The 25,039-nt window shown below is 43.5% G+C and overlaps 1 protein-coding gene across 1 annotated transcript in view; it reads left to right on the top strand.

The window, feature by feature from the left end:
- The window catches only part of LOC120913109 (rho GTPase-activating protein 6-like), an 84,367-nt gene that overhangs the window by 21,519 nt on the left and 37,809 nt on the right, over positions 1-25,039 (top strand). The window lies entirely within an intron of this gene.

Below are 25,039 nucleotides of genomic sequence, written 5' to 3'. Positions count from 1 at the left end.
AAAAAAAAGAAAGAAAAAAATATATATTTTTTTATAAAAAAAAGGGGGGGGTAGCCATCCGGGGCCCTGGGGACCTCTGGGCCCTATAATAAAAAAAATACATATATAAAAAAAAAAAAAAAAAAAAATATATAAAAAAAATATTTATTTTTTATAAAAAAAATCAGGGGGGGGTTGCCATCCAGGGCCCTGGCGACCTCTGGGCCCTTTATTTTTTATTTTTATATATATATATATATATATATTTTTTTATAAAAAAAAGGGGGGGGGTAGCCATCCGGGGCCCTGGGGACCTCTGGGCCCTATAATAAAAAAAATACATATATAAAAAAAAAAAAAAAAAAAAAAAAATATATAAAAAAAATATTTATTTTTTATAAAAAAAATCAGGGGGGGGTTGCCATCCAGGGCCCTGGCGACCTCTGGGCCCTTTATTTTTTATTTTTATATATATATATATATATATTTTTTTAATTAAACATTTATAAAAATAAATAAGAAAAGGGGGGTACCTAAGGGCCCTTTAATAAAAAAATATATATATAAAAAAAAGGGGGGGTAGCCATCTGGGGCCCTCTGGGCCCTATAATAAAAAAATACATATATAAAAAAAAAGAAATAAAAAAAAATATTTTTTTTTTATAAAAAATATGAGGGGGGGGGGGGGGGTTGCCATCCGGGGCACTGGGGACCTCTGGGCCCTTTATTTATTTTTTATATATATATATAATATAATTTTTTTTATAAAAAAAGGGGTTTACCATCCAGGGCCCCTGGGGACCTCTGGAGCCTTTAATATAAAAAAAAAAATATATTTTATATTTTAATATATACATATATACACATTTTTTTTTATAAAAAAGGGGGGGGGTTTCATCCAGGGCCCTGGGGACCCCTGGGCCCTTTAATAAAAAATATATATATATTAAATAAAAAAAAGGGGGGTTGCCATCCGGGGACCTCTGGACCCCTTACAAAAAAATAAATAAAAAATATAATAAAATAAAAAGGGGGTTGCCATCCGGGGCCCTGGGGACCTCCGGGCCCCTTACAGGTGTACTGTCTGTACCCCCCTGATGGCGGCCCTGTTTTCATGGATCACATTGCGGCAGATTTGACCTTCTTCTCCTCCCCGGAATGTTTTTATAGTAACCTCAGTGTCACGGAGTGTAGAGATACGACATGTCTGGCGTTGTGTGTGAGACGGAGGACAGGAGGAAGCTGGAGGGTTATGATATGGAGAAGATGACTTTGCATTTTCTGGGAGAGTGATTAACCCTTTCCCACCCACCCTTTAAAAAGGTTTGAACATGGGGGGTTCCGATTGGCAGATCACCTGACGCTGTGGTTGGCTGTCACAGTGGTCACGTGATTGGGATCCGGCTCCGCCATTTATTTAATGTATCGCCTATTAAATGCATTGGTGCGATGAAGTGCCATTTGCTCTGAATGTTACGTTGGTGACGGGGTCTTTTTATTTAATTTTATTGTGCCAACCCTAAGCAGTTGCCCAATTTGCCACCCCAACGCCCGCCATGGTTGTTGGTTGACAAGCGTGATCTTCTCAGAGCTGCAGGGTTATTCACATCTATACTCTGGATCTGGAGCTACTTTGCCCTACATGGGCACAAACGTCTGCCAAAGAGACAGAGAAGCGTTTGATTCTACTAATAATACTCGCTCACTTTTTATATTATAGAGTTTCTTTGATTTACTAAGTGAACAAGCCTTGGGCTAAAGTTTTAGATAATTATAATTTGGGGGGATTGGGATCTTTTACATGCCGCTGCATGATGTTCAAAAAACGTAAAAAAAAAGAAAAATTATTAATAATATTAATCGATTAAAATAATAAAAACAATAACAGAAATAACAATTTGTATTATTATTATCATCATCATCAGATAATTTAATTTGTGGGGATTGGGATATTTTACATGCCGCTGCATGATGTTCAACAATCTTAAAAAACTAAATTATTATTAATATTATCAATTAAATAAAAACAATAACAGTAATAATAATTTGTATTATTATCATCATCATCATCATCATCATCATCATCATCATCATCATCATCATCATCATCATCATCATATTATAATTTGTGGGGATTGGGATATTTTACATGCCTCTGCATTATGTTCAAAAAACGTAAAAAAATAAAAAAAATTATTAATAATATTATCGATTAAAATAATAAGAACAGTAACAGTGATAATAATTGTATCATCATCATCATCATCATCATCATCATCTAATTTTAATTTGTGGGGATTGGGATATTTTACATGCCGCTGCATGATGTTCAACAATCTTAAACATTTTTAATTATTATTAATATTATTATTATTATCAATTAAAATAATAAAAACAATAACAGTAATAATAATTTGTATTATCATCATCATCATCATATTATAGTTTGTGGGGATTGGGATATTTTACATGCCGCTTCAACAAACTTAAAAAACTTAAATTATTATTAAAATTACCAATTAAATAAAAACAATAACAGTAATAATAATTTGTATTATTATTATTATCAGATCATTTCAATTTGCGGGGATTGGAATCTTTTACCGCTGCATGATGTTCAACAAACTTAAAAAATTAAAATTATCATCAATATTATTTTTATTGCTTAAAATAATAATAACAGTAATAATAATAATAATTATTATTATTGTTTTATGATTAATAATACTCTTTAGAATAATATTTATAATTATTTTCAGAATAATATTATAATTGTTTTTTTAAGAATAATAATGTATTCTATGTATGTAGCGCCGTAAATTTACGCAACGCAATAACAATATACATTGACATCTCACATTCATACATACACATACTACGGCCAATTTAGACAGGAGCCAATTAAAGTGTGTCTTTGGAGTGTAGGAGGAAACCAGATAACCCCGGAGGAAACCCACACAGGGAGACCATGGAAACTCCAGGCAGTCATGGTTGGGATTCAAACCAGCACCCCTTTTGCTGCTAAGCGAAAGTGCTACTAACCACTGCACTACTGTGCTGCCCAATAATAATCATTATTATTTTTATATATATATATATATATATATATATATATATATATATATATATATATATATATATGTATATATATATATATTTTTTTTAAATAAAATTAAATATTAAAAATAAAAGGTAAATTCAAAATAATATAATAACTCTTGTTGGGAAAATTCATAATGAAGAACAAACCTAACGTCTTTCCCTTATCCATCTGAATTATTATTATTTTTTATTTTTTAAAATACATTTTTAAAAATAAAGGTAAATTCTAAAGAATATTGAACTCTTGTTGGGAAAAGGTCACACTGAAGAACAGACCTAACTTCTTTCCCTTATCATCTGAATTATTATTAATAATAATAATAATAATAATAATAATAGTATTAAAAATAATATTGAACTCTTGTTAGGGAAAAAGTCATACTGAAATACTGAAGAACAGACCTAACTTTTTTCCCTTATCCATCTGAATTATTAATAACAACAACAACAACAACTATTATTTATCATTTTTTTTTTAATAATTAAAAAAAAATAAAAAGGTAAATTAAAAATAATATTGAACTCTTTTTGGGGAAAAAGTCACACTGAAGAACAGACCCAACTTCTTTCCCTTATCATCTGAATTCTTAATAATAATAATATTAAATATATTATATATATATATATATATATATATATATATATATATATATATATATATATATATATATATATATATATATATAATTTTTTTTTTTTTTCAAATAAATTATTAAAAATAAAGGTAAATTAAAAATAATATTGAACTCTTGTTGGGGAAAAAGTCACACTAAAGAAAAGACCCAACTTATTTCCCTTATACATCTGAATGATTAATAATAATAATATTATTATTATTATTATTATTATTATTATTATTATTAATAATAATATTATATATATTTTTTTAAATAAATTATTAAAAGTAAAGGTAAATTAAAAATATTGAACTCTTGTTGGGGAAAAAAAGTCACACTGAAGAACAGACCCAACTTCTTTCCTCATCTGAATTCTTAATAATAATAATAATATATATATATATTTTTAAAATAAATTATTAAAAATAAAAGGTAAATTAAAAATAATATTGATTTCTTGTTGGGAAAAAGTCACACTGAAGAACAGACCCAACTTCTTTCCCTTATCATCTAAATTCTTAATAATAATAATAATAATAATAATAATAATAATAATAATAATATATATATATACATTTTTTTTAAATAAATTATTAAAAATAAAGGTAAATTAAAAATAATATTGAACTCTTGTTGGGGAAAAATTAACACTGAACAACAGACCCAACTTCTTTCCCTTATCATCTGAATTCTTAATAATAATAATACTACTAATAATAATAATAATAAACAGGGCTTTTTTTCAGGGGGAACTTGGGGGAACTGAGTTCCACCACCTCTGGCTCAGACCCTTGGGGGGCCTGCTCACCACGATCACTTGTAAACACAGAAGTCCGGTTTTTGTGTTTACAAGTGGCAGCTCTGCACTCTGTGTAACCCCCTGAACTCTGCACTCTGTATGTAATGCAATCCTGGGATATCTGGTCCCCCTATCTTTAGGTGAATAGAGCCTTCAGCCTTTCACTGGGTTTGTGGCTGCAGCACAGTATTACCAGACCCTTTAAGACCCTTCTACTGTTTGTAAAATTTGAACGGGGTCGTGGTTGAGTTCCTGAACCTATTTTCAGAGAAAAAAAGGTCTGATAATAAATATATTGTTGTAAATAAATTATTAAAAATAAAGGTAAATTAAAAATAATATTGAACTCTTGTTGGGAAAAAGTCACACTGAAGAACAGACCCAACTTCTTTCCCTTATCCATCTGAATCCAAAGACGTTTTATTTTTCCTCGCCCGTCCCGTATTCATGGAAAATTGGATTTGGTTTGGGAAATCTTTATCTAGATCCGTCTCCCTCCTGCCAGGAGATAAACCTCCTTGGAGACTGAAGACTCAATATTATTAAATATTCCTTGAATAGTCTCGGATATACAAAGCCGCACTGAGCGGTATTTTATTTTTAAGAACCTCTCATTACTTTTCTCCTACTGTTCTTCCCGGAGTCTTAAAAGCCATAACTCAATGGACGGACTCTGTTCTGTTTCATATACGGCTTGACGTATCTCCTTAGACGCAGTCTGTCTGGGACACCGTGGCCATCTACTGACTTCCACGCCGTCCACAAGCAGCAATAAGACACAGAAGTTCAATCCAATAAAGTTTTACTTGAGCTAATTTACTACAAGTTACAAAATAGAGGCATTGATGTGTAGCACTACCCCCGAAGGAGCTGCTGGTTTGTTTTGGGCGGCATGTTACCTCGTGGCTCCTCCTCCGCCTAGGGGTGTATGGTGAAAGTAGTAGTAACGGAATGTCCATGACAGGTGTCTTTTTCTGTGCTCTTTATTACCCAGGCGGGTAAAAACAATAAAACTTGTGGTGAAAGGTAGAGATTCAGTAGAAGGATGAACAGCAGACTCAGGCGTAGCAATAAGGAAACGGTCCTGCTCCCAACTACACTTTCTTCTTCGCCACTCCAGTCGGAGTGGGCATAGTGTACCCGGACAGGCCTCTTCTCACTGACCTGGTAGCCAGAGTATCACTCGGAACGTAGAGGAAAAGTCTCTGCCACAGACATGGGCGTCCGCTGAAATTTTTTCAGAGGGGGGGCGCTTCGGGAGCGGTGATACACAGTCGCATTTAACCCTTTCTTAAAACGCTAACGGGGGTAAAAAGCGTCCCGCTAGTGGCCGAATAGCGCAGCTAAAACAATGGCAAAGCGACGCTTTTTAGTGGCGCTTTACCGATAACGCGGTCAGCTGGCAGTGTGAAATAGCTCTTGAGATAATTCAGCTTCACTCCATGCCCATATAAATATAGCCTAGAGAATGTACAGACCCCCCTTCAGCACAGCCCCCCCATTCTGCACAGACCCCTACATTCAGCACAGATGGACCCCCCCTTCAGCACAGACCCCCCCCATTTCGCACAGGCCCCTCCATTCAGCACAGACCTCCCTTCAGCACAGACTGACCCCCCTCCCCCATCCCATTCAGCCATCAGCATGGCACAGGCACAGCAGGTTCCCTCCCCCTGTGTACACATAAATACCGGAGGGGGAGGCGGCTTCACTCTGCTCGCTGTGCCTGTGTGACATCCGGGCCGAGACCGCTCAGACAGCCCGCGGCCGCTAGACTCTTCAACACCTTCTCGATTTTCCAGGGGGGGGGTCAATTGACCCCCCTTGCCCTATGGAGCGGATGCCCATGGCCACAGACCCTCCTTAGGATTGAGATAGTGGGGATAATTCTCCTTAATAGACTTCACACCTGGATCTCCTTCAGGTAGTTAGTAAGTTACCGACTGATAGGTGACCAGCGTCCAGCCTCTCAGTACCTGGTTACCTTGATCCCTGGTGGATGGTCGAGACCCTATTGGATCGCCAGCCTCTCTTGGCTCCCCACCGAACAGCTTTCTCTCAAAGGAACAACGCTTGGGATCTTCTCAGGATTGGGGACCCAGTCGATCACTGGGGCCCAGCCACAGCTCAACTGTTCCGGACCAACGTGGTCCCGGAGTCAGGAACACCGCGTAGCACGCGCAACCCGGCCTGGAAGGCCATTTTCCCAGGGCGCCGTGATGTGGTCATCCTAAAGGTGGGCGCCACACTGGAAGAAGACCCAGACCAATGGCGCCTGTCTGATAAATACCCTCCCCCAGCATGCACAGCGAGGAGAACTCCTCCTAATTGGCTGTTGGGGAAAAGCACCCAAACCTCAACTCCACTGCTGCCACCTGTCGTCCTGGGGTGGAATCAGCACCCCAGAAGCAACAGAATGAGCCCACAGCACAGCCAAGCAGAAGCCAAGCTGAAACAGAGACCTGCATCTGAACAAATCAGAACAAATCAGCCTGATCAGAGCCAACCAACTCTCTGACCCCCTCTAAATTTAAATTAGCACCGGTTCTTAGAAGTAACCAGGCGCTACAGATGACATTCCCCGGGCCTGGGGGATGCACACTGGCAGCATTTGATGGGCACACTGGCGACAATTGATGGGCACAGTAGCGGCAATTGATGGGCACAGTAGCGGCAATTGATGGGCACAGTAGCGGCAATTAATGGGCACGGTGGTTGCGTTTGATGGGCACAGTGGCAGCAATTGATGTTTTTTTCTTTCAGTTTGCGTGCAACCCAACCCAATAGTGTGTGGAGGGGAGGGGGGATTATGGTGTGGGGTTGTTTTTCAGGGGTTGGGTTTGGCCATCATTGGTGTGATTGGGAGGAATAGTGCCTCATCATTGGTGTAAATAGGAGGAATAGTGCCCCATCATTGGTGTGATTGGGAGGAATAGTGCCCCATCATTGGTGTGATTGGGAGGAATAGTGCCCCATCATTGGTGTGATAGGGAGGAATAGTGCCCCATCATTGGTGTGATTGGGAGGAATAGTGCCCCATCATTGGTGTGATTGGGAACAATAGTGCCCCATCATTGGTGTGATTGGGAACAATAGTGCCCCAGGGGTTGGATAAAGTCCAGCAAAGTACCACATCCAGCCCCGTGGGCCGCAGTTTGAAGACCGTGGGCTAGATTCAGCAAGAATTTACGCCGTCACATCTTAGGGTGCATATTTACACTGGCCGCTAGGTGGCGCTTCCGTCGTTTTCGGCGTAGAATATGCAAATGACCTAGATACGCCGATTCACAAACGTACGTGCGCCCGGGGGAATTTATTACGTCGTTTGCGTAAGGCTTTTTCCGGCGTAACGTTGCTCCTGCTTCTATGAGGCGTACGCAATGTTAAGTATGGACGTCGTTCCCGCATTGAATTTTGAATTTTTTACGTCGTTTGCGCAAGTCTTTCGCGAATAGGGCTGGACGTAATTTACGTTCACGTCGAAAGCAATGACGATTTGCGGCGGAATTTCAAGCATTCGCACTGGGATTCTTTCACGAACGGCGCATGCGTCGTTCGTAAAAAACGTAAAATACGCGGGGTCAACAATAATTTAAATAAAACACACCCACATCATCCCCATTTGAATTAGGCGGGCTTACGCCGGCCCACATACGTTACGCCGCCGTAACTTAGGGCACAAGTTCTTTATGAATACAGAACTTGCGCCCTAATTTACGGTGGCGTAACGTATCGGAGATACGTTATGCCCGCACTAAATTACGCAGGGCTATCTGAATCTAGCCCCAATACTATAAAGGAAGACTTCTCTTCAGTTCCCAAGGCCGTCTTCCTCTGCATGACTCTCATTCACCCTCAGAATTCTTTACATAGAGAAGAATGCCGGCACATCTGGTGAATTCCATTTGCTTCTGTAAAACACAAAAACCAGCAAAATAAACAATCAGAAGTCACTGAGCTGGTTTGGTGTTCAGTCTTCTCACGTTCCTCTCCCCTTCCTTCCTTCTAGTGATCTCTCCGAGACAAGCGCTCTTCTCACTCCACTTCTATGCAAATTGTCCTCCTCCAGCAAATCAGAACTTTGGCGCTCCTTCCTCTTGTAAAATTTTTATAGGATCGTTAAGGCAAAGCTGCCTGTTGAGTACAGATGTTCTTCTCAAATGTTTTTGGAGGAATTGTCCTTTTCAATGATTGGCAATCCTTTGTGGGGAACAACCAACCAAGAAAGACTTTGAAGCATGGTGGACCATGTGCATAGCGAAGCCAAGGAAAGATGGAAAAATCTCCAAAAGGCATCAAATTACAGATTAGACATTCTTATAATATGTCAAAAAAAGTTAGATTTTATTTCCATCATTTACACATTCAAAATGACAGAAAACAAAAAATGGAGTCTGCAAAAGTTTGGGCACCCTGCAGAATTTCTAGCATGCACTGCCCCCTTTGCAGAGCTGAGACCTGCCAGTGTCATGGATTGTTCTCAATCATCGTCTGGGAAGACCAGGTGATGTCAATCTCAAAGGATTTAAATGCCCAGACTCATCTGACCCTCCCCCAACAATCAGCACCATGGGGTCTTCTAAGCAGTTGTCTAGAAAACTGAAAGTGAAAATAGTTGTCGCTCACAAAGCTGGAGAAGGCTATAAGAAGATAGCAAAGCGTTTTCAGATGTCAATATCCTCTGTTCGGAATGTAATTAAGAAATGACAGTCATCAGGAACAGTGGAAGTTAAAGCAAGATCTGGAAGACCAAGAAAAATATCAGACAGCACAGCTCGCAGGATTGTGAGAAAAGCAATTCAAAACCCACGTTTGACGGCACGATCCCTCCAGAAAGATCTGGCAGACACTGGAGTTGTGGTACACTATTCCACTATAAAGAGATACTTGTACAAATATGGTCTTCATGGAAGAGTCATCAGAAGAAAACCTCTTCTACGTCCTCACCACAAAAATCAGCGTTTGAACTTTGCAAATGAACATATAGACAAGCCTGATGCATTTTGGAAACTATTTCTGTGGACCGATGAGGTTAGAATAGAACTTTTTGGCCGGAATGAGCAAAGGTACGTTTGGAGAAGAAAGGGCACAGAATTTAATGAAAAGAACCTCTGTCCAACTGTGAAGCATGGGGGTGGATCAATCATGCTTTGTATTGCAGCCTGTGGCACAGGGAACATTTCATGAGTAGACGGAAAAATGGATTCAATACAATTTCAGCAAATTTTGGATGGTAACTTGATGCCATCTGTGAAAAAGCTGAAGTTAAAGAGAGGATGGCTTCTCCAAATGGATAATGATCCTAAACACACCTCAAAATCCACGGGGGATTACATCAAGAGGCGTAAACTGAAGGTTTTGCCATGGCCTTCACAATCTCCTGACCTCAACGTAATTGAAAATCTATGGATAGACCTTAAAAGAGCAGTGCGTGACAGACAGCCCAGAGATCTCAAAGAACTGGAAGACTTTTGTAAGGAAGAATGGGCAAAGATCCCTCAAACAAGAATTGAAAGACTCTTGGCTGGCTACAAAAAGCATTTACAAGCCGTGATACTTGCCAAAGGGGGCAGTACAAGATATTAACTCTGCAGGGTGCCCAAACTTTTGCAGACGCCATTTTTTTTTGTTTTCTGTAATTTTGAAAGTGTAAATGATGGAAATAAAATCTAACTTTTTTGGACATATTATAAGAATGTCTAATCTGTAATTTGATGCCTTTGGAGATTTTTCCATCTTTCCTTGGCTTCGTTATGCACATTAATACAAATTTTTACCTGGGGTGCCCAAACTTTTGATCCCCACTATATATATATATATATATATATATATATATATATATATATATATATATATATGAAAAAATAAAATGGCACAGCAATTATTTTATCCACTTTTCTACTGGACACTTTTACCCCCCTTCCTGCCCAAGCCAATTTTCAGCGCTGTTGCACTTTAAATGACAATTGCACGGTCATGCAACACTGTACTCATATGAAATGTTTACCATTTTTTTTTTAGAAAGATAGCGCTTTCTTTTGGTGTTATTTAATCACCACTGGGTTTTTTATTTTTTGCTAAACAAACTAAAAAAGGCCGAAAATTTGGAAAAAATAAAGTTTTTCTTGGTTTCTGTTGTAACATTTTGTAAATAAGTAATTTTTCTTTGGCACTAATAGGTGGCGCTGATGGGCACTGATGAGGCTGCACTGATGGGCACTGATGAGGCTGCACCGATAGGTGGCACTGATGAGGCTGCACTGATAGGTGGCATTGATGAGGCTGCACTGATAAGTGGCACTGATGAGGTGGCACTGATGAGGCTGCAGTGATAAGTGGCACTGATGAGGTGGCACTGATGAGGCTGTAGTGATAAGTGGCACTGATGAGGCTGCAGTGATGGGCACTGATGAGGCTGCACTGATAGGTGGCATTGATGAGGCTGCACTGATGGGCACTGATGAGGCTGCACCGATAGGTGGCACCGTTGAGGCTGCACTAATGAGGCTGAACTGATAGGTGGCATTGATGGGCACTCATGAGGCTGCACTGATAGGTGGCACCCCCATGGTTGGTTTGCAATCTGGATTTCACCCTAGGTCTTAATTTCCAAGCTTTTGCCTGATAGACAAACACAGGTCTGATACTTGTTGCTGATTTTTTGCGACCATAGGAGGTATTTTATCAAAACAAACCCTACGAGAAAAACGCCAACTTCCAAATTCCGAAATCTTTCATTATGTTCAGATCATAGATTTCCTGGCGACCTTACAGCGTACGTTCGATCTCACCACCTATTTGTGTAGGACCGTTCGATAAAACATACGGTTGAAATTAGAATATTGTACAAAAGTTCATTTATTTCACTAATGCAACTTAAAAGGTGAAACTAATATACGATATAGACTCATTACATGCAAAGCAAGATAGTTCAAGCCGTAATTTGTCATAATTGTGACGACTATGGCTTCCAGCTCATGAAAACCCCAAATCCACAATCTCAGAAAATTAGAATATTGTGAAAAGGTGCGATATTCTAGGCTCAAAGGCCCGGATTCACAAAGCACCTACGCCGACGTATCTCGAGATACGCCGCATAAGTGCAAATATGCGCCGTCATATCTGTGCGCCGTGCCCACACAACTAGATACGCCTGAAAATAGGCTTCAGCCGACCAACGTAACTTGTCTACGCCGGCGCATATTTACGCTGGGCGCATTTGCCGCTCCCATTGATTTTGCATTCACATACGCAATTGAGGAAGATACGCCGATTCACGAACGTACGTCCGTCCGACGCAGGCTACAACTTGTGCGCGCAAGTCGTACGTCCTGCGTAAAAAGTTATACCCCATATATGAGGCGCAACCCATGCAAAGGTATGGACCAGGGAACACAAGCCGTCATATTTTACGTCGTTTACGTTGGACGTGAATATGGCCTTGCGTAGGTTACGTTCACGCCGTAGACAGCGATCCGGCGTATCTTAGGCAGTTGTTCCGACGTGATTCTGAGCATGCGCACTGGGATGCGTCCACGGGACGGCGCATGCGCCGTTCAATATATGTATCTGTCTGAGACTCAGGCCATCATTTGCATGGGGTCACGCCTCATTTGCATGGCTCACGCCCACTTCCACATACGCCGGCTTACGCCTAGGAAGCCCAGCGCAGATTTGGGAGCAAGTGCTTTGTGAATTCGGTGCTTGCCTCTCTGCGCTGCGTCGGCGTAGCGTAAAAAAGATACGCTATGGTGGCATAAATATGCGCCGATGTCTGTGAATCCGGGCCAAAGTGTCCCACTCTAATCAGATAATTAAGCCATAAAACCTGCAAAGGGTTCCTGAGCCTTTAAATGGTCTCTCAGTCTGGTTCAGTAGGAATCACAATTATGGGAAAGACTGCTGACCTGACAGTTGTGCAGAAAACCATCATTGACACCCTCAGCTTCTTTAGCAAGGCAGTGGTGGTCTTGGAGGTGTGTTTGGGGTCGTTATCATGTTGGAATACTGCCCAGTCTCTGAAGGGAGGGGATCATGATCTGCTTCAGTATGTCACAGTACATGTTGCCATTCATGGTTCCCTCAATAAAAAGATATAATAAAATATTGACAAGAAAAGGGGGGTGTATTGTTTGTTAACGGAATTTTGATATATTACTTTAATATTTCTACGTCTTGAAAGCTTCAATAAAAATATTGGAAGGAAAACAAAGTAATAAAGCTAAAGACTGTGGACAATATTTTGCAAGACATCTGGCGTATCGCACGGCACAAAGGGCATAACACGATGTTCATGAAGCCCATCAAATATTACTTTATATATTTTTATTGGAAAGCATTTCTTCTCAAAACTGAACAAAAAACAGTTCATGTGTTTATATGGTAAAATTCCATTGCAAGGCACGTGCAATTTATTTATTTATTTTTTAAACAATTAAAAAAGTCTTTTAACCACTTCCATACCGGGCACTTACGCACCTTCCTGCCCAAGCCAATTTTCAGCTTTCAGCGCTGTCACACTTTGAATGACAATTGCGCGGTCATGCTACGAATGTACCCAAACAAAATTGGCGTCCTTTTTTCCCCACAAATAGAGCTTTCTTTTGGTGGTATTTGATCACCTCTGCGATTTTTTTTTCGCAACAACTAAAAAAAGACAGAAAATTTTGAAAAAAAATACGTTTTTATTTTTTTCTGTTAATTTTTTTTGTAAATGAGTAAGTTTTCTCTTTCAATTACGGGCACTGATATGGCGGCACTGATGAGGTGGCACTGATAAGCGGCGCTGGTATGCGGCACTGATGGGAACTCATGGGCGGCACTCATGGGCGGCACTGGGCACTCATGGGTGGCACAGATGGGCACTCATGGGCGGCACTTATGGGTGGCACCGATGGGTATTTATGGGTGGCACAGATGGGCACTGATAGGTGGGCACTGGGCAAGGATGGGCACTGAGGGGTGGCACTGATGGACACTGTGGGGTGGCACTGATGGATCCATGTTGCCAGTCAGTGCCCATTTGTGGGCAGTGTGGGCTTCCCTGGTGGTCCAGTGTGGGCATCCCAGGGGGGGCTGCGCTGATAAACAATCAGCGCGAACCCCCCCTGTCAGGAGAGCCGCCGATCGGCTCTCCTCTACTCGCGTCTGTCAGACGCGAGTGAGGAAGAGCCATCAACGGCTCTTCCTGTTTACATCGTGATCAGTCGTGATTGGACACGGCTGATCACTCTTTACCGAGATCGGAGATGCAGGGTGTCAGACTGACACCCTGCATCACCGATCGCTGCACGCCCCCACGGGCGCGCGCCGGCCTGAAATCCTGCAGGACATCAATAGACGTCCAGTCAGGATTTCAGAACCACTTCCCGGACATCAATTTACTATTGACCGGGCGGGAAGTGGTTAAGCCTCGTACACACGATCTAACTTTATGGCCACAATTGTCTGACGGACGCGTTGTGTCAGATAATGCGACAATTGTTGGCTGAATGAACGGCAACAAAAGTTGGCTGTTCACGCTCACCACTTGTTGGGCCATAAATCTGTTACATCAGTTTATCCGATCGTGTGTACACAATTACGTCCAACTAGGATCCGAAGTACAAACACGCATGCTCGGAACCAATGCTAAAGATCAGACAACAATAGCAGAAGTTGCCCAAAGGGTGGTTGGTAAAGAGCTAAAAAAACACGTGGTTTGGTGAATGTTGGATGTAAAAGTTGGGCCGTGTGTATGCAGAACAAGTTCACGGCCAACGCCCTTCGGACCAAAATCCACGGAAAAGTTGGATGAACTCCGATTGTGTGTACGAGGCTTTAGAATTAAACTTTTGATGATGGCATTGGTTATTAGTATCCAGTGCCGATCCTGACCTCCCTGGGGCCAACAGTGACACAGAGCCCCCCGCTCCCTCCGACTTCCGTGCCCGGCGGGCGCGATCGCCGCCGGGCACACGCGATCGCTCGTTACAGGGCAAGGACCGGGAGCTGTGTGTGTAAACACACAGCACCCGGTCCTGTCAGGGGAGAAATGCCTGACCGTCTGTTCATACAATGTATGAACAGCGATCTGTCATTTTCCCTAGTCAGTCCACCCCCCTACAGTTAGAACACACCCAGGGAACATACTTAACCCCTTCCCCGCCCCCCTAGTGTTAACCCCTTCCCTGCCAGTGACATTTTTATAGTAATCAATGCATTTTTATAGCACTGATCGCTATAAAGATGCCAATGGTCCCAAAAATGTGTCAAAAGTGTTTGAAGTGTCCGCCATAATGTCGCAGTACCAAAAAAAAAAAAAAAAAAAAAAAAATCGCTGATCGCCGCCATTACTAGTAAAAAAAAAATATTAATAAAAATGCAATAAAACTATCCCCTATTTTGTAAACGCTATAACTTTCGCGCAAACCAATCAATAAACGCTTATTGCGATTTTTTTCTACAAAAAAAATATGTAGAAGAATACGTATCGGCCTAAACTGAGGGAAAAAAACTTTTTTTTTATATATGTTTTTGGGGGATATTTCTTATAGCAAAAAGTAAAAAAAATTTTTTTTTTCAAAATAGTCGCTCTATTTTTGTTTATAGCGCAAAAAATAAAAACCGCAGAGGTAATCAAATACCACCAAAAGAAAGCTCTATTTGTGGGGAAAAAAGAACGCCAATTTTGTTTGGGAGCCACGTCGCACGACCGCGCAATCGTCAGTTAAAGCGACGCAGTGCCGAATCACAAAAAGTAGCCTGGTCTTTGACCAGCAATATGGTCCGGGGGTTAAGTGGTTAAAGATTAAAGTTGAGAAGTGGGGGGAGGGGGTGTTCTGCTGCCGGAAATTACATCTTACATTAAAGTGAAAAGTGGGGGGTGCTGACTTCTTACCTCTTCTCCCATGCAGCCAGCGAGTTGAGAAGCTGGGTGAGGGCCCGAAAGTTACTCCTCACCAGGCAGGGGCTTCTAGTAATTTGGGGGGCCCTCCGCAGCTTTGCACCTTGCATAGTGAGCCTATAGGGCGGATCGGCCCTGTTAGTATCATTGGCTTGCGTCTGTGTCGAAATGTATTCTTTGTCTTGATATTCTTCTCAAATAAGGCCCAAGCATACCTGGTAACATTGAAACGGCAAGCATGCCATTTGTAAAGATTAGTGATGGGCTTGGGTTTGGGTCGGTCCAACCCCAGGTTTGCTGAACCTGAAGTTAGCTGTCATTGCCGGGCCAATATGGGCACATGGCCATAGTAGAGCAATGTCATTGACCCGACGTGACCCTATCAGGTCATTGACGTCTAATAGACCCCTGATGTCTAATTAAAGAGAACCTGTCACAACATATATCACATAGATCAGTGGTCATCAACCCTGTCCTCAGGGCCCACTAACAGGTCAGGTTTTATGTATTACCTTGGGGAGATGCAGACTATACTGCAATCACTGAGCAGCAAATTATATCACCTGTGATTGCATTTCATTAATCTTGCAAACCTGGCCTGTTAGTGGGCCCTGAGGACGGGGTTGATGACCACTGACATAGGGGACTATTGGTCTCCTATGTGATATAGAGTTAACCACTTAAAGACCGCCACACGCACTTTTACGTCGACAGAATGGCACGGCTGGGCAAATGGACGTATATATATACATCCCATTGAGAACGTCCTATTGATGACGAAACGCGTCTGGGAGGACGTGCAGTGACGTCAAAACGCTAAGGAGGAAGGGCTCCTAGAATCTGCCGGCCGGCACCTTCGTTATATGCTGTCTTTTAACCGATGTTTGTGAGTACACTTACGTTTTAATAAATGATCTTTTCTTTTAAACGGAATTATGCTATGGTGCACCTTCTTTTTTATCTTCATTATTTGAGCCTGAGATCGTGCCTAGTGTGGTTTTCCCGGGACCCGACTTTTATTTGCCGGCCGTGTGGTGGCACGCGTGCGCCCGTGTCCGCCGTGGTCCAGCGATGGGGTCACAGAGCTGAAGAACAGGGAGATTTCAGTATAAACAAAACAACTCCCCGTTCTTCCTAGTGACATGTCACCAATCTTGTCTGTTCCCTGTCATCGGGAACAGCGATCAGTGATGTGTCACAGCAAGCCACGCCCCCCAACAGTTAGAATCACTCCCTAGATCACACTTAACCCCTTCAGCGCCCCCTACAGGTTAACACCTTCACCGCCAGTGTCATTTTTACAGTAATCAGTGCATTTTTATAGCACTGATTGCTGTATAAATGACAGTGGTCCCAAAAATGTGTCAAAAGTGTCTGAAGTGTCCGCCATAAAGTCGCAGTCGCAATAAAAATTGCTGATCGCTGCCATTACTAGTAAAAAAACAAATATTAATAAAAATGCCATAAAACTATCCCCTATTTTGTAGACACTATGGCCCAGATTCACGTAGATCGGCGCAAAAATGTGCGGGCGTAACGTATCTCATTTACGTTATGCCGCCGCAAGTTTTTTCAGGCAAGTGCTTTGTTCACAAAAGTAGCGTAAATGACGCGGCGGAATTCAAATTTGGCGGGTAGGGGGCGTGTATCATTTAAATGAAGCGCGTCCCCGCGCCGAACAAACTGCGCATGCGCCGTCCCTAAAATATCCCAGTGTGCATTGCTCCAAATGACGTCGCAAGGACGTCATTGGTTTCAACGTGAACGTAAATGACGTCCAGCCCCATTCACGGACGACTTACGCAAACGACGTAACTTTTTCAAATTTCTACGCGGGAACGATGGCCATACTTAACATTGTTGCGCCGCACTTAGGCCACCATATAGCAGGGACAACATTACGCCGGGAAAAGCCTAACGTAAACGTTGTAACTTTACTGCGTCGGCCGCGCGTACGTTCGGGAATTCGCGTATCTAGCTTATTTGCATACTCAACGCGGAAATCAACGGAAGCGCCACCTAGTGGGCAAAAAAAATTGCAGTTACGATCCGACGGCGTAAGAGACTTACGCCTGTCGGATCTAATGAATATCTATGCGTAACTGATTCTAAGAATCAGCCAGATTAGGACTTACGACGGCGTACATGGCGCTGCGCCGTCGTAAGTCCTTTAAGAATCTGGGCCTATAACTTTTGCGCAAACCAATCAATAAACGCTTATTGCGATTTTTTTTTACCAAAAATATTTAGAAGAATACGTATCGCCCTAAACTGATGAAGAATTTTTTTTTTCAAAATGTATTTATTTTTGAGATTTTTATTATAGCAAAAAAAAATTTTTTTTTCAAAACTGTGGCTCTTTTTTTGTTTATGGCGCAAACAATACAAAACGCAGAGGTGATCCAATACCACCAAAAGAAATCTCTATTTGTGGGGGAAAAAGGTTGTCAATTGTATTTGGGTTCAACGTCGCACAACCGCGCAATTGTTTTTTTTTTGTTTTTACAAAATGACTGCACAATTGTTAGTTAAAGTGGGGTTCCGGGCATACATTTTTATTTTTTTTTGCACATTTTTAGGCACAGTCAGGGCCGATCCTAGGCAGGGTGCTTTGCACCCAGGCGCCTGCAGAGGTGGGGGCGCCGATGTGTATACACACACACACACGAAAGTGCCCCAAAGAAGCTACTTGCAAGTACATTTTTGGACGTCCCGCAAGCGCATTGCTCCAGTGTGAAAGCACCCGGGCTCTCACACTGGGATTGCAGATGAGGCTTTTTTCAGGCGCAATTTTTAACGCTAAAGCGTCTGAAAAAACCCTCCAGTGTGAAAGGGGTCTAATGGACCATCTCCTGTACTATTGTCTGCAGTCTCTGATCATCTTCTGCACTATTGTCTGCAGTCTCTGACCATCTCCTGTACTATGTCTGCCGTCTCTGATCATCTCCTGTATCATGTCTGTAGTATGTCTGGGGGTCTTTCTAACAGACTCTCTAACAGAAGCCCTCTCTGTGTCCATCAGAGAGCCCTCCTCCAGGTCCCAATAAAGTACTCTGCTTCTCTTCCTGTATTTTGTTTATTATTAAGAGATCATGTAAGGATCCCAGGGTAATGAAGACTTTGTGGGGGAGCATTTCTGTGGTTAAGTCGTTGCCAGTGGCGGCTGTTGCTCAAAATTTTTGGGGGGGGCGCAAAACGAAAAAAAAAATTGCAGCCTCACTGTGCCCATCAAATGCAGCCACTGTGCCATCAATTGTCACCACTGTGCCATGCCATCAAACGCAGCCACTGTGCCATCAATTGTCACCACTGTGCCATGCCATCAAACGCAGCCACTGTGCCATCAATTCGCACCACTGTGCCATGCCATCAAACACAGCCACTGTGCCATCAATTGTCACCACTGTGCCATGCCATCAAACGCAGCCACTGTGCCATCAATTGTCACCACTGTGCCATGCCATCAAACGCAGCCACTGTGCCATCAATTCGCACCACTGTGCCATGCCATCAAACACAGCCACTGTGCCATCAATTGTCACCACTGTGCCATGCCATCAAACGCAGCCACTGTGCCATGCCATCAAACACAGCCACTGTGCCATCAATTGTCACCGCTGTGCCCTTTAATTGTCACCGCTGTGCCCTTTAATTGTCACCACTGTGCCCTTTAATTGTCCCCACTGTGCCCATTGTCCCCACTGTGCCCATTGTCCCCACTGTGCCCATTGTCACCACTGTGCCCATTGATGTCACTGACTGTGCCCTGTAAAGTGCCCCTTTTCCCCCCAGCCCAGCACTTACCTTTACTGGAGTCAGCCATCCACGTCTCTCGATGTCTTCTACCGCCCTCGATGACTGACAGGCGTCTCAGCCAATCAGGTTACCGGTAGCCAGATACGGCCAACCTGATTGGCTGAGACGCCTGTCAGTCTTAAACAAGGAGCGCATCCCTAGTGCGTTACTTGTATAAGCTTCCGGGACCCGAGGGCTGTACTCGGAAAAGCCTATCAGAGCCATTGGCTCTGATAGGCACTTCCGTGCAGCCAACCAGCTGCCGTTATTCAGATGGCCGGACATGAGCGCCGACCATCTGAATAGAACAGCGGCAGCGGCGATAATAACATAGATTCGTGCAATGCATGAATCTATGTTATTAGACTCAGTGGCGGTGAGAGCTAGAGGGGGCGGCGCTCCAGCGCCCTCTATGGACGAACCGCAACTGGTAGTTGCCATAGAAACATTTGTAAAGGGGAGGAGTTAGTAAAATGATCACACCCATGTGGGAGCGCTAGAAATATTTCTGCACCCAGGCGCCTGTGACCCTAGGATCGGCCCTGGGCACAGTAATACCCAGAGACTCCTGGGAAGTGAGTGTCATCATTTCCCAGGAGGCAATGGGGTCTAAGGACAGGAAGTTGAACCACCTAGGACCAGGAACTAGGCAGATTACGAAATCTGCTTAGTAACAGCCAGATAGAAGTATCGCAAAAAATGGCCTGGCCCTTGAGGGGAAAATCTGGCAGCCAAAAGGGTTAAAGGACAGATTAGGTGATTTTTTGGCTAATTTATGGAAAGGTTTATTACGACTGAGGTCGCTCCAAGTGTTTCTTGGAAGCCCCCCCAAAAAAAAACACATCTGTTGCAATGTTAAAAGCGAAGCAAATGGAAGAGATCTGTTTTGGAATATGACAACAGGATATTTACTTTGAAAAATAACCAAAACCATCTGGAAAGCATGGCGAGAAAAATCACATGCGTGACGCAACAGTAACTGAATGCGTTTAAATCAAAATGCAATCTAGAATTACAAAATATAGGGCCAGATCCACAAAAACCTGGCGTAACTTAAAAAATCCCATTTAAGTTACACTGCCTTAAAGTTTCTACCTAAGTGCCCGATCCACAAAGCACTTATCTAGAAATTTCAGGCTGTGTAACTAAAATTCCGCCGGCGCAAGGCGTTCCTATTCAAATGGGGCGAGTCCCATTTAAATGAGGCGCGCTCCCGCGCCGGCCGTACTGCGCATGCGCGAAGTTACGTTACGCCGAGTTTTGAGGATCGCGACGGCTTAAAAAAGTTGCGTCGGGGAAAAAAAAAAATGACAGCGGCATGCATTCCTGAGGGAGAACTCCATGCCAATTTTCAAAGAAAAAACCGGCATGGGTTCTCCCCCCAGGAGCATACCAGGCCCTTAGGTCTGGCATGGGTTGTAAGGAGACCCCCCCACGCCGAAAAAATTGACGTAGGGGGTCCCCCTACAATCCATACCAGACCCGTATCCAAAGCACGCTACCCGGCCAGGCAGGAAAGGAGTGGGGACGAGCGAGCGCCCCCCCCCCCTCCTGAGCCGTGCCAGGCCGCGTGCCCTCAACATGGGGGGGTTGGGTGCTCTGGGGCAGGGGGGCGCACTGCGGGCCCCCCCACCCCAGAGCACCCTGTCCCCATGTTGATGAGGACAGGACCTCTTCCCGACAACCCTTGCCATTGGTTGTCGGGGTCTGCGGGCGGAGGCTTATCGGAATCTGGGAGTCCCCTCAAATAAGGGGGCCCCCAGATACCGGCCCCCCACCCTAAGTGAATGGATATGGGGTACATCGTACCCCTATCCATTCACCTGTAGGCAAAAAGTTAGTTAGTAAACACACAACACAAGGCTTTTTAAAATATTTTATTATTCTGCTCCGGATGCCCCCCCTGTCTTCGTTATTAGCTCAATTAGCAGGGGGGGCTTCTTCTTCCGCTCTCCGGGGGTCTTCCACTCTCCGGGGGTCTTCCGCTCTCCGGGGGTCTTCCGCTCTCCGGGGGTCTTCTCCGCTCTCCGGGGGGGGCTTCTCCGGACTCCGGGGGGCTTCTTCCATCTTCTCCCCTCTTCCGCTGTTGACTCGGCGAACCCCGGTTCTTCTGCAGCTCTCCGGTGCCTTCTTCTTCAGCGCGGTCTTCTGTGGCGTCAGGGTCTTCTCTTCCTTTCTTCCGATGTTGCCTCGTCGCCTGTTGTCGCTGTAATGATGGAAGCGCGCCTTGCATCCCATTTATATAGGCATCACCGTCCCATCATGCTCCGGTAGGTACCCACGTGCGCCCCCCTGCCCCAGAGCACCCAACCCCCCCATGTTGAGGGCATGCGGCCTGGCACGGCTCAGGAGGGGGGGGCGCTCGCTCGTCCCCACTCCCATTCCTGACCGGCCGGGTAGCGTGCTTTGGATACGGGTCTGGTATGGATTGTAGGGGGACCCCCTACGTCGATTTTTCGGCGTAGGGGGGGTCCCCTTACAACCCATACCAGACCTAAGGGCCTGGTATGCTCCTGGGGGGGAACCCATGCCGGTTTTGTTTTTACAAATTGCCGTGGAGTTCTCCCTCGGGAAAGCATACCAAATGCCGTCGCTGGAATGGGCTTTTACATGGTGTGACTAGTTTACACTTTGTAGAACCAGCCCTAATTTTACACTTGCAAAATAACACTTACGGCGCAAAAAGGAAGCTGGAAAGCTTTGTGGATCGCCTTAAGTGCTAATTTGCATACTAGAAACGGCATTTCGACTCGAAATGCCCCCAGCGGCGGATGCGGTACTGCATCCTAAGATTCGGCAGTGTAATTCAATTACACATGCCGGATCTTCTGTCTAACTTTGGAAAAAGCCTTTTGAGGATCGTTTCCAAAGTTACACACAGACTGAACAGCAGTTAAGTCGGAGTATCTCTTTTGTGGATCTGGCCCATAAAAAATACAAAATATAAAAAAATGAAAATAAAAAAAAGACCTTTTTTGGAAAAAACATTTACTAGGTGCCGATGGATTGTTGGAGAGCCGAGGAGTCATTCCCAGAAGATTCCCAGATTTTCCCGTCGCTTTTCTATTGCTTAATATAAATTCTCAGAAAGATTTGTGGTTTTTCGTAAGAAGCCCTCTTGTGTTTTCAATTATTTTCTTTTTTTTTTTTTTGCGTCGAGAATAAATCTGGAAATACTGAGTATCATTTATGTGAAATAGTTTAGAAATAACTTCCTGTTGCATTCTTTGTGGCTTCATCTGATGATTTTAGATGGAATATCATACTACGGTGATTGGGATTACTGCATTTATCGGGGTATTGCGCGCTCCGGCGTATAGCGTGCACCCCTAAAGTGGACCCGACATTCCTGTAAAAATAACATTTTAGTACTTACAGTTTTGGTGTCTTGCGCGGCGTCCATCGTCGTCCTCGTCGGGTCCGGCGTCCGTCTGCCGCTTCGGGTGTCCGTACGCTCTCTACGTTGCAGATAGAGAGCTTTGTGATCGACTCAATGTCCGCCGGTGTCCCGCGATCGGGTCGCGAAGAGGCAGAACGGGGGTGTGGGGGGGGGGTGGGGGGGGTGGGGGGGGGGTGGGGGGGGTGGGGAGGATGCCTGTGTAAACAAGGCATCTCCCTGTTCTGCCTAGTGACTGGACTGTAATCGGGAGCATCGATCAGTGTTGTGTCACAGTAAGCCCCACCCCCCCCTAACAGTTAGAATCACTCCCTAGGACACACTTAACCCCTTCACTGCCAGTGTCATTTACAGTGTCATTTATTTTTTGGGGGGGCGCAAACGAAAAAAAAAAGAAAAAAGACAAATATTGCAACCTCACTGTGCCCATCAAAATGCAGCCACTGTGCCATGCCATCAAATGCAGTCACTGTGCCATCAAACGCAGTCACTGTGCCATGCCATCAAACGCAGTCACTGTGCCATCAATTGTCACCACTGTGCCATGCCATCTAACGCAGTCACTGTGCCATCAATTATCACCACTGTGCCATGCCATCAAACGCAGTCACTATGCCATGCCATCAAACGCAGTCACTGTGCCATCAATTGTCACCACTGTGCCATGCCATCAAACGCAGTCACTGTGCCATCAAACGCAGTCACTGTGCCATCAAACGCAGTCACTGTGCCATGCCATCAAACGCAGTCACTGTGCCATGCCATCAAACGCAGTCACTGTGCCCCTCAATTGTCGCCACAGTGGCCAATTGTCACCACTGTGCCATCAAACGCAGCCACTGTGCCCCTCAATTGTCGCCACTGTCCCCCTTAATTGTCGCCACTGTGCCCATTGTTGCCACTGTGCATGTCACTGTGCCCTTTAATTGTCGCCACTGTGCCCATTGTCACCAATGTGCCCATTGTCACCACTGTGCCCATTGATGCCACTGTGCCCTTTGTCGCCAATGTGCCCTTTGTCGACACTGTGTCCATTGATGCCACTGTGTCCATTGATGCCACTGTGCCCATTGATGCCACTGTGCCCGTTGATGCCACTGTGCCCGTTGTCGCCACTGTGCCCTGTGAAATGCACTTACCTTACTCCTTCCACATCCCTCGATGTCTTCTCCTGCCTTGGTGATGCTTCAGTCAATCAGGTTACCGATAACCAGAATCGGGGAACATGATTGGCTGAGGCGGCCGTCAGTCTTATGCAAGGGACGCACACCCCCCATGCTTTCCGAGGATAAGACATCCGGGAGCCGGGCGCTGTACTCGGAAAGCCTATCAGAGCCGCACAGCCAACCCGCTCCCGTTATTCAGGTGGGCGGCGCTCAAGTTCCGGCCATCTCTGAATAGACAGGCGGCAGCGGTGACAATAACATACATTCATGCCATGCATGAATGTACGTTATTAGACTCAGTGGCAGGCGAGAGCCAGAGGGGGGCGGCGCTCCAGCGCCCTCTATGAACGAACCGCCACTGCATACATGTGCACAGAAGTTCAATTATCCCAGCATCTGTCAGATGCCAGAACTGGGATCTGTACAACCTCAATTGGGTTGGCAGTCCTCCATGTTGGTCGGCTCGGACTCTGGAGTAGCTCTGATAGTTGAACTTCAGCACTGGAATTGCTCCAAAAATGAAATGTTATGGAAAGGATTACCGACTCCCCATGGAAGGAGCTTTACAGCTTCCCAGGAATCAACTGTGTAGTGGCCAAAAGAAGAAAAAATGTCTTTCTTCCTCCTTTTACTTGGATATAATTGTCCGACGGTGAAAGATACAAATAAAATGTGGTCATACATGATAATAGATTTATATGACTAAACTCCACCCACCAGCCTTATCACACTAGACAACAAAGATCGTTTTTCACTACTACATTATATGATATAAAATATTCCTCTTTTCAAATTGTGTAACAATTGTGCACCATAAATATATATATATATATATATATATATATATATATATATATATATATATATATATATATATATATATATATATATATATATAGTAAAGTTGGGGGTTGTTAGCTCTCGTGGTAGATTTTAGGCATGTGCATTTCGTTTTGTTCCGAATCGAAATTCGGACAAATTTTTCATTATTCGGACGCATACGAATTCCCGAATTGTAATAATAACCGAATCCGAACGAACGTTTTGAAATCGAAAACCCGCGTACGAAATTCGATCGAATTCGAAAACAAATTCTATTCTAATCGAATTCTAAAACAATTCGATTTGAAAATAAATTCGAATGAAAATTGAAAGCAAATTTGAATCAAAATCTAAAAAATATAAATCGATTTCTAAAAAAGAATACAATAAAATATAAAATAATAAAACAATAGAATGAAAATCAAAAAATAGTAAAGAACAGAATGGAATTTAATAGAATGTAATCAAATACAATAG

This window comes from Rana temporaria, chromosome 9 (genome assembly GCF_905171775.1).
Source record: "Rana temporaria chromosome 9, aRanTem1.1, whole genome shotgun sequence".
NCBI classification, from domain to species: Eukaryota; Metazoa; Chordata; class Amphibia; order Anura; family Ranidae; genus Rana; species Rana temporaria.
This window is presented reverse-complemented; position numbering and strand designations above follow the sequence as displayed.